The sequence below is a fragment of the Meriones unguiculatus genome, assembly GCF_030254825.1.
Source record: "Meriones unguiculatus strain TT.TT164.6M chromosome 13 unlocalized genomic scaffold, Bangor_MerUng_6.1 Chr13_unordered_Scaffold_73, whole genome shotgun sequence".
Classification (NCBI taxonomy): domain Eukaryota; kingdom Metazoa; phylum Chordata; class Mammalia; order Rodentia; family Muridae; genus Meriones; species Meriones unguiculatus.
The window spans coordinates 224769-236920 of NW_026843677.1; positions in this window are offsets into that span (position 1 = coordinate 224769).

Genomic DNA, 12152 nt, shown 5'->3' on the forward strand with positions numbered 1-12152 from the left:
ACAACAGAGAGGGCTAATAAACAAGATATATAAAGAGTTCAAGAAATTAAACTCCAGCAATCCAAATAATCCACTTTAAAACTGGGGTACAGAACTAAACAGAGATTTCTCAACAGAGGAATATCAAATGGTGGACATTAAATGCTCCATATCTGTAGTCATCATGGAAATGCAAATGACATTCCATCTTAAACCCATCATGGCTACGGTGAAAACCTGATGTGACAGCAAGCTAGTGAGAATGTGGAGAAAGAGGAATACTTCTCCATTGCTGGTGGGAGTGAAAATTTATACAACCACTTTAAAAATCAATCTGATGCTTTCTCAGACAGTTGGAAATAGTGTTACTTCAAGACCCAGCTGTACCATTCCTGGGCATATATCAAAAAGATGCTCCACTATTCAACAAAAACATTTGCTCAACTATGTTCATAGCATCTATATTCATAATAGCCTGAATTGGGACACAAACTACAGTCTCTCAACTGAACCATTGTTTTACAGAAATTCTGGTACATTTACACAATGGAATGCTACTCGGGTATTTAAATACAAAAAGTAAACCATGAAATTTTCAGGCAAGTCGATGAAACTAGAAATGATCATCCTATGTGAGTTATTCCAAAACCAGAAAGACATGCATGGTATTTACTCATTTGTAAGTGGATAAGGGCCATAATATAAGATAAACATACTACAATCCACAGATCTAAATTAGCTAAATAAAAAGGAAGACCCTATGGAGGATGGTCAATTCTTATTCAAAAGGGAAAATAGAATCAACACCAGAAGTGACTGAGGAGAGGGAACAGGATGAAAGCCTAATCTTTCCTCCAAAAGATTCTACCCAGCAGGGGTTCAAAGCAGATGCTAAGACTCACAGTCAAACTTTGGGTAGAGCACAAAGAATCATAGGGAAGAGTAGGGGGATAGAAAGTAGAAAGACCCAGACCTGGCAGGACCTCCATAAGAAGACCAACAAGAACAACAAATCTGGGCCCAAGAGGACTTGCAGAGATTGATGCACCCACCAAAGGCCATTCATGAAGAGGAACCAGACGCCTGCTCAGATGGAGCTGATAGGCATCTCAGTCTCATGTGGGATCCATATTAAGAAGAGTAGGGGCTGGCTCTGACATGGACTCTGTTGCCTGATCTTTGATCACTTCCCCCTGGCAGAGGGGGCATTGCCATGCCACAAAGGAAGAAAATGCAGGTAGTCCTAGTGAGCCTTGATAGTCTGGATTCAGATGGTAGGAGAGGAAGGCTCTCCTTATCTGAGAATTGGAAATGGAATAAGGATGAAAGAGGAACAGAGGGGTGAAACCAGGAAGAGACAAGGGAGGGGGTTAAAATTGGGATCTTAAGTGGATAAATTATTTTTAAATTTTATTTATTTATTTATTAGAATTTATTCACTTTGTATACCCACTGTAGCCCCCTCTACCATCTCCTCCCAGTCCCACCCACTCTCCTTCTTCTTCCCCTATTCCCTTTTCATATTCTCCTGATAGTGGAGGAACTCATCCTCTTCTATCTGACCCTTGCTTATCAGGTCTCATTAAGGATAGCTGCACCATATTCTTCTGCAGCTTCACAAGGCTGCACCCACCCAGGAGGAGGTGTTCAAAGAGCCGAATTCATGTCAGAGAATAAATTATAGAAAAACAAATTTAAATTAAAACAAATAAAGTTTGAATAAAATAAATAGATAAATAAAGTCTAAAAAAAATAAAAACAAATACAACAGGTAGAAAGAATGTCACACACCCACAATTCAAAAAGCTCAGAAAGCTCAGGCACTGTTAGTGTCATGAATGCATGCCACCCTAAGAAATTAAATATACTCTCTGCCAAATTTCAAATGTAAGATGCTGATGAAGATCAGCACAATAACCTATGCTTACATATACAAAACAAAACAAAATGAATACCTAAAACCCTATATTCCAGGCTCAGCAGCCAATGATGGTGATGTTGATGCCAGGCACGTTGGCCTAGATTTAAGCCCAACACTCAACTGGAGTTAGAGCTGTAAGTTCAAAACTAGCCTGGTCTACATCCTGACTTTTAGAACAGGCAACGCTACACAGAAACTTTTTCTTCAATGTCAAAACAGAAACATCATTTTCTCTGGGAGCTTTTTTGATTCAATCAAATAAGTTCTGACCAAATTCACTAAAGGCTTATTGTTATCCAATGATGAAAATGTAGTCTAACTTCAACCATCCTAAGATTCTGCAATAGCTCATACACTATTCAAATGTCCAAAGTCTCTTCTGACACACAAGGAAATCTCTTGCCTGCCACATCTTGTAACATCAGAAACAATTTACATCATTCCAACATAGATGCACAGAATACCCCTCCTCATTCCAATATAGAAGATTGTATAAATAGTGAGGGAAAACTGGACCAAGGAAATAAGATTAGCAAGGAAAACAACAAATCCTGTTGCTGTTTCAAAAGGCTTAGATGGTCCTATACTGGCAATGTCTTGTACATCTCCAAGTTTGGTTATTCCCACTCCCTACAGGCAGCACTCTATAGGAGGTGTCTCATAACTTAGGTATCTCGACATATTGTGGTGTCAAGATGCAACTCAGACTTCACCCTCACTGTTACATGCAGTGAACCTTTACAGTATCTTCACTGGGGATCAGACTCTGCCAAACAGATGGCTGGCACAGTGCTGAACTGAAACCACAAAGAAAGACTCTATTACTTTAAATTTTACATCTTTATTGTTTCCAGAACCAGCAGAACATGGGTGAGCCAGTCAAGTTGGATTCTAAATCTGGATAGACAAATTGGGATGGACTGTGCCACAGTTGGACCACATTTGGAACAGCTTTTATATGAAATTCCTTCCTGGCACTAGGAATCACTTTGCTTACTCCTTCCTTAATAGAAGAATTAGCCGGAGGGAGTATTACTCTATGGACAACATCTTAGGCTTCAAATCCAGAGCTAGAACCATCTCTTGGATAATCTCCTTGAAAACTCCTGCCTCTCTTTCAGCATGTGACTGCCATCTGAAACTACCTAGTTCTGCTTTTCTCTACAAACCAAAGAATTTACATTTAGTTATACTCCACTTGTCTCTTTCTTTGACTCTGGTCCTGAACATCTCACTAATAACCATTCAACAGATTCAATATTCCATCTAAGACATCCAGCCCACTATTTTTAAATTCTGCCTTACTCAATTTCAAGGCATGGACAAAATAAGTATGATTTGCAACTAAAATATCACACAAATAATCTCTAGCTTAATTTTCCATGGGGTCGATTGCCCACTTAAATCCTTTGACATACTGTCTGCAATACTCTCATCACTCTATCTTCTAGGTCATACCAGAAAATATAATGAAGCTTTCTATACAACTTTCTAATTAAATCTTAATGTTTTGCACATTCCTTAAAAAGAGAACATTCCAAGGTTCTTTCCAGCAACAAAATCATTCTGTGTATATAATTTTTTGTTCTAATTTGTTACTTTATTACTGTGACTAAATCCCCTAACCAAAAGCATCTCAGGTCATGAATGGGATTTCTTGTTTAGTTTGGTACTGTCAGATCATAGTCCACTGTTTTGGGAGTTTAGCATAGAAAGTCAAGCTTGAAGAAAATTAAGGAAAAAGCCATGGGCAAATGTTTCCTGGGTTGGTCTCTTGCTTCATCAGTGTCTCATGCTCAGGTAGTTGTCTTATGCAGCCCAGGCTCACTTGCTTAGGGATATTGCATCTTTCAGTGGAAGAGCCTTCCCACATCAATCATCTGTCAATACAATCTCTCACAGATATAGCAACCAGTTTCTCTGATGAGGGCATGCCCTTAATTGAGGCTCCCTCAGATGACTGTAGGCTTTGAAATGTTGACAAGTGAAGCTAATTAGGACACAGAGACAATATATGAGAAAGTTTTAAAAACTCAAACCAATGTGTTAACTCTATCCATCACTTAAGTAGCAAAATTTGAGACATTGATGATTGCAACAATTTGAAAACACAGATACACCAAGAAATAAGCCTTTATGATCAAGAACAGTAAAATTGTTTCTGTAAATCAAGTCTACAAATCAACAAAACTCAAGGAAATATAACATAAATTTTTAAAAGGCAAAAGGAGGTGAAGGTCTATCACTTTCAAGAGAAAGAATACAGTTATAACTAATCAAACCACACAATATACATAGCACCCCTGTCAAAAGGAAATACAATGATATGCCTATAAATATAACACAGTCCTATAAGCAAATACAATAGGATTAGAGTCAAAGAATTCCTTGGCCAGCACTGAACTTGTACATTCTGGTTCTTTCCTTTCCCAAAATAAAAAATGAATTAGGAAATACAGAGGTAAGGTTCACACAGAAAACAGAGATCAAGGAGATAAATTTATGCACTGAATACAAAATAGAAGAAATGGAAGACAGGTGTTTTTATACACTCCTTTAACACCAGAAGTCAGAGATGTAGAAACAGCTGGACTGTTGTGAGTTTGAGGCCAGCCTGGTCTACAAAGTGATTCCAGGACAGCAAAGGCTATAAAAAGCAATCCTGTCTGAAAATAAACAACAACAACAAAACAGAAAAAAAGATGAAATAGATACACGTGTCAAAGAAAATGTTAAATCCAAAAGTTCCCTATCAAAAAACATCCAGGAACTCTGAGACAATATGAAAAGACAAAACATGCTGATAATCAGATTAGCAAAAGGAGGATGAGATCAAGGTTCTGGAAGATATTTTTAACAAAATCATACAAGAAAAATTTCTTAACCTAAATAAGAAGATGTCTATCAAGGCACAAGAAGCATACAAAAATACCAAAGACACTGGACCAGGAAAGAAAGTCCTTTTACCAGAGAAAAATAAAAACGGTAAATATACAGAACAAAGAAAGAATATGAAAAGCTGTAACAGAAAAAAAATCAAACAGTCCACACTAACCATAAAACAGACAAACCAAAAAAAAAAGAAAAAAACATAAAATAAAATAAAAACCAACCAAGAAATAAATAAAGGCAGATCTATTGGAATTAATCCTGTATTATCAGTAAAGATACTAGAAATTTAAGGATATAGACAGTGTTCTTGTGACTCTAAAAAAATAGAGAAGCCAAGACAAATTACTAACTATGCCCAGAACCTTTCAATCAGCAAATGGAGAAAATAAGATGTTGCATGTTAAGGTCAAATTTAAACAATATATATCTATAAATACAGCTCCAAACAAGGTGTTAAAACCACCACCACCGCCACCAACAAAATACCAAGATTAACAATCACTGTTCATTGATATCTCTTAATACCACTGACCTAAATTCACCAATAAAAAGACACAGGCTCACAAAATGGGTGATAAAACAGAATCCACCTTTATTCTAAGTACATCAAACACAGCTTCACTTCAAGGTAGACATTATCTCAAGGTAAAGGGTTGGAAAAAATATTTCAAATAAATGAATTAGAGTATCAAGCTCATATTGCAATTTTAGTATCTAACAAAACAGACTTCAAAAACAACTAATCAAAACATGGCAAAAGATATGACATATTAAAATAAAACATCCAGCAATATAACATATCAATAATTAACATCTATGCCCCAAATATAAGAGCACCCAAGTTATAAAAGAAACCCTTCTGCAGTTTGTAACACATCCTGGCCCTCATAAACTGATAGGGGAAGACTTCAATATATCACTCTTACCAATGGACAGGTCCTCCTGACCAAACTGAACAGAGAAATACTCCAGCTAAATAACATAAAAAAACTAAATATACCCAAATGATGTTTACAGAACATCCACCCAAGCACAAAAGATTGTTCCCTCTTCTCAGCAACTCATATATCATTCTCCAAAATTGATGATATACTTGAACAGTGGAAGTCTCCGAAGATATAAAAAACTTGCAATAACCTCCTGCATCCTATCAGACCACTAAGGTTTAAAACATCACATCACCAATAACAAAAACAATAGAAAGCTTACAAACTCATAGAAATTGAACAACTCTCTACTGAATAAAAAAATGGATCAAAACTGAAATAAAGAAATAAATTAAAGACTTTCTAGAAGTCAATGAAATGAACACACAACATATCAAAAGTCATAGTACACAATGGAAGTGTTGACCAGAAGACAGTTCATACCACTAAGTACATTCAGAAAAAACAATCATAAAGATCACTTAGTAGCAACTTAATAGCACACCTAAATACTCTAGAACAAAAAAAAGTAAACATAACCAAAAGGAATAGACAGTGAGAAACTGTTGAACTGTCTCTTCACTGGTAAAACTGAATCTTTCCAGAGGAAAAGAATGGTGGATCCTATCAAAATTGATAATGATTAGATTTGAATAGTAGAGATCTCCTGAATAAGCAGAGGTAACTGTTCATCAGAGAGCTTGGTCATTGAGTCCAAACAAACTTATAGACTAGTGATTTCTTCTTAAATAAAAAAGGATACTTTTGTTGTTTCATATTAAAAACAGTTAAGAGGTTTAAATGTTTTAAGTAAATTTAAAGGTGTAAATTTGTTTGAGTTGGAATAATTTGGAGTGAATATAAAATTTTTGAGCACTGTGGTGATAGACAGTGTCTTTAATCTCAGCAGAGACATCTATTGATTAGTTGTTTTCTAAACTCAAGAGTTACAATAACAGGATGCTGGTGGTTCATAGCCTTAATGCCAGCAGTTGAGAGGCACATGCCTTTTACATACTGCCTGGAAGGCAGAGGCAGGCACATAGGATTTACATTGATTTCATTTAAAAGCTACTTGTAAAGGGCAGGCTGAAAATCAAAGCAAATGCCTTTGTTATCTAGAAATAAATACACTTGAAGGTATATTTGTAAGCTTTCAAAGATTTTTTTTTAACTTAAATTGAGAGATTATACTTTTTCTATTTCTAAAAACCATTTTGCCCTATAAAAGATATAACATGCCTGAAAAGGAACTATCCTCACCCCAGAATTAGGTATGGGGCAGGGTTTTGATGTAATCTTTTCAGGAGAATAAAAACATCCAACTAAAGAATATGGATACCACTGGACCACCACATGAAACCTCTGAAGAAAAGGGACAGAATATGTCACCAAAAGAATATGCCCAAAGAAAAGGAGTAACTGGTCAAGTGGTATCACTCACCTTAATGTTGTCTCTTCGGACTTTTACAGACATAAGTGCAAATTTTCTTTATGTGCTTGCTAAAGGACAATCCAAAATCTCTAACTCTAATATCAGAAAAGCCACCTGGTAAGAAACAGAGGAAAAAAGAAAAATAAATGAAGATTGTATTGCCACTAATCTCATAATCTTCTGGCATGATGTGACTTCTGTACTCCGCACAAACTTCAACAATCAAGAATATGTGCAGTATTTGTGGGAGAAAAAAGCCAAAAACATAAGCCTAAAATATAGCCAATTTTACATGAAAAGACCTAAGGAAACTCTAACATGAAAAATGTACACTGGATCAGAGATACCTTTGATTTTTTTTAATTTAATACAAATTAAATAAACACAGATTTCACAACTCCTACAAGACAAACTCAAAGTACACCTAAACTGTTATATTTCTGACCCTGCAGCTACTCCTAATCTCCTTTCCAGAGAGTCCTTTTGTTCTGGATGTCTCTTAGAAAGTGGAGGTGATCAAAAAGATGAGCTATGGCTTTCAGTCCCTCATGTCCCCTTGTGGGTTCAGGAACATCCCTGCCCTTGCCAACACTCACACCCAAAACAAAGTTGGAGAATAATTTAATGTTTCCTGCTGTGTGGATTATGTCACAAGATTATGTGTAATCTGCCCTATTCACTTACCTAAAACCACGCACACCTGACACTGACAAAAGTTTGCATCTCAGAAAATCCTTTTGAACCCAAGAATTGAATTTCCCTGAATCACACCATTGTGCCCGGTGGTAGTTGAAAGGTGAAAAATAAATAAAAAAAATAAGCAAGTGTTGCTTAATGATGACCACCACCACTTTTTTTTTACCAGTTTCAAAACTATTTATAAAATTTGTTTCACAAAACCATGTGTGGATTATAACATGCAGCATTTCTAAAAATGAGACCTTCAGTTTTCCAATCTATCTATCTAAAGCACAGCGAAAGCAATGCCTGGGTGTGAACACTAGATAGTGATACTATAAGCACCACAACTTTCTACTGCCCAAGCCACAGGGTCCCCTCCTCCTTGGATAGTCAACACTCAAGAAGGGTCAGAGGACAAGGATCTCTGCTGAAGTCACCACATGGAAAACAGCCTGATCTGCTTTGACCGAGATGAGCTGTGGTTCAGACTCTGGTTCTGTTGTTTTCCATGTGGTGACTTCAGCAGACCTGCTCTGCCTGGCCTGGGAACAATGGCCCCTCACTCACCATGGCATGGGCTCTGGTCTCATTCACAGCTCCCTACAGCTACATCATAGGACAATCCCAGAACAAACCCATAAGCTACCTCCCACTGTTGTTCCTGACTCCTAGGCCCATGCAGACTCCCTCATTAGCTTGGACAATACATCTGTGTCTCAGGACAGTAGTAGCTCTTCTACCAGTGGATAAAAGATCAAATAATGCAGATAGCAGAGGTATTCTAGCTTTGCCCTAACCCCTAGGGGCACACAGAACCCAGTGTTCTTATAAAATAATGAAAATCCCAATTATTCGATTTTAAAACCTACTAGCGCAGAGAGGCAGAGAAAGCACCCATCTGACCCTGCTACTCACCTCACCTCCAAGAAGAAAATGCCACAGAATCACACCAGTTCAGATGACAGCTCAAGGGTGATAGGCCAAAGGAACCCAAGGCCAAAGGCTTTCTAGCTCAAAGCTCAAAAAGACCAAAATCTACCAAGCTAAAACTCCTTCCACTTTTACACTCTGTCTTAAATACATTTCAGCTGAAAATTCCACTTACTCTTTAATCCCTGTCAGCTGGTTTCTTGCTTTGCCTCTTGATGTAGGATTAACATTATTTAATCCTGTGCACAGAGAGATTTTAAATTAAAGGTATGTTCTAGGGTTGACGGAACCATACCATAATCACCTGTTTAGAATAAACAGAAAGTTCTTGGAATTAAGGTTTGTGTTAGGGCTCAACCACACCAAACAAAGCACAGGTTTTTACAGTTCACAATCTAAGGGATCACACTGGGATCAAATATCTTGCAACATTCTCATCTTGAAAATGTTTTAAAATACAATCTTCCACTTTCCCAGGGCACCTGCTCATGTTCCAAGATACAGGTCATTTATGTTGCACATTCCATTACACCATCAATGTCAAGTGCAGTCATCTCTCCCTCATAGTTGGGAAGTCCTTCAACCAAACTTAAGTCAAAGCTAAACAGTAACAACCATTAAAGAAACAAATGGCCATGAATTTGAAAGGAAGGAGTAGTTAATGGGAGCTCAATGAAAATGAGAAATAAAACAAAAAGGATATGGCTGTACCTAGGAATATTGGAGTAGGAAGTTTATTATACATAGATGAGAGAACATAGTCAGACACAGGGACATCTGGGACAGTCTAGAGTTGACATGACCCTGAGCTATGTGAGAGGAGAGGAGAGAGGTAAGTGGAGAGCCAGAACAAAGGGCCAGGAGGATAAATGATAAATGAAAAATACCAGGTAACCAAAATGGTTAGAATACATAAGGAAGGACAGCTTGGAGGAGGGCAGCTCAACTCCTGGGCTAGAAATCTGTGTTTGACACCAATACCTTGTAACAGGTAAGGACTAAGGGATGCTGGGAGAACATGACATCCATGTCTATTTGAGTGTTAATTAGCCACCATAACCATTCATCCCAGCATATGAGACGTAAGAGTAGAGAGGAATGAGAAGATTGAAATGATTTCATTATAATATCAAAAATTATTTTTAAAAGTTGAAAATGGCTTTATGGTCCAATATTCTTCAGGGATTTCAAGTATATATTAGAGCACACAAACTATTACTCACACCTTTTCTCTCAGGTTGTGAATTTTCAAATGGGAGGAAGGAAAAGCATTCCTGTTAGGTACTACAACACTGGTTTGTCGAAATCTTCTTTGTGTTTGAACTATTGTAAGTGTAGAAATTTGCTTTCCAGAAACAAGTTCAGCAACTAATTAATATTCTTGATTCTCTTTGTGTATCACTCCCAGCCCTAAGTGTACACTTTTCACTTTTACTGACCATCTAAAATTGATTACCTGACTCATTGCCATCTTCCCTCATTCCCCTCCCTTTCTGTGTCGTGACAACACCACCTTCAAAGTAGGTCAGTGAACTCAATTCTTACACAGTTCCCTCTTTATTTGTAATTGCCCACCTCCAAAAAGTATCAGAGTGCTCAGTGGACATTCATTCACTGGTCTCTTTTGCTTTACACTCACCAGTCAGGCCCCACCTAAAAAGAGCTGCAGGACTATGTTCTAGGCACTGGGCAGTAGGAGCAGCATTGAGTGTTCAAAGAGAGTCTCAGTTACATAACATGTGGAAGGTTGATCTACAGGAGACATTGCTTTAAACAAAAACAAATATCAAACCACTAGAGACAAATGAATAAAATTCTTAATGACTGGGGCTTATCAGAGAATATTAACTAATAAGAGACTAGAGCAGTGATGCATCAACAAAATAAAATTTAACAATACCAACAACTGACTTTAAAAAAATATTTCTTTATTAAATATACAATGTTCTGTGTACATCTACACCTGCATGCCAGAAGAAGGCACCAGATTTCATTATAGATGGTTGTGAGCCACCATGTGTTTGCTGGGAATTGAACTCATGACCTCTGGAAGAGTAGCCAGTGCTCTTAAACTCAGAGTTGAAAACACACATAGGCATACTTACTTTGAAAAAGAATAGGCCATTCTGTGGTACAGGGAAATCCATTAATAAGATAGTGTTAGACCTTGGCCCTGTGTACAATGTTAGCTACTTAGACATGTAACCTGACAGACAGAGATTTAAAAAAAATAGCCTCTGTCTCAAATTTGAACTGATATAACAGTGTCAATGAGGATTGTACATATGAGCATAGGACAGTCCCTTAATTCAAAATTAAATATTCACTGGATCAAGCTACCTGACCCAAACTGTACACCCACCAATGTGATCTGTTTTCATTCACATTAATGAATTAATAAATATGTGTTAGGAAAGTACAAACAAAAACCTCCCCCTGCCTCAATTCGGTCCTTCTTCATAATGCTTCCCTTCCAGCTGACTCCCTTAAACTTTAGTCTGATCAAGCAGGGATTGGGGTGTGTACTTTAGTTCCAGCACTTTGGAGGCACAAGTAGGTGGACTCCATGAGTTCCAGGCCAGTCTCATCTACAAAGTGAGTCCAGGATAGCCAGGACTACATAGAGAGATCCAGTGTCAAAAAAGAAATACAAATAAATAAATGAATAAATAAATAAATAAACACCAACAACAAAACATTTTAGTCTGTGATCTAGATATTGCCTATTCTGTTTCTCCTTGAAGTGTACATAATAGCTGTTCCTGCTATTCTGGTCTGAACACAGAAGCCCCACTTGGAAATCCTTTTCCTGTTATGAAAGGGAGATTTCATTAAATGATCCATATGAGTAATTTAAAAATTGAGTTGTGGTGCAGCCCTTTAACTAAAGACTTTAGAAAGTTTAATGATGAAGAAACATGGTCAATGCCTTGGGAAAAGACAAACTGGATCAAGGTGACTTGAGTCAGCATAGTTTGTCTCAGAAACATTTTTCTATGAGGCTGAAGATGCAGCTGTTCTATATGCTTTTCCAAGAAGAAATCTTGCACACACAATTAAAAGATTTAAAAAAAAAAATCCCTTTAATGACAGCTTACTTTCAGCTCTGGATAATGCTCAAATGGAGCCAGATGAGAACAAACTTTCAGATTCAGGTCCCAGGTTGTGTTTTGAACAATTTAATTATGGACTTGAGACTAAATGGTCTAGCCACTAAGATAGATGGGAGATTTGCACAGCAAAAATATACCCAGAATTATTTCTTTTTTTTAAACTTTTATTTATTATGTGTACATTATTCTGCCTGCATGTATACCTGCACACCAGAAGTGAGCACCAGATCTTATTATACATGGTTGTAAGCCACCACGTGGTTGCTGGGAATTGA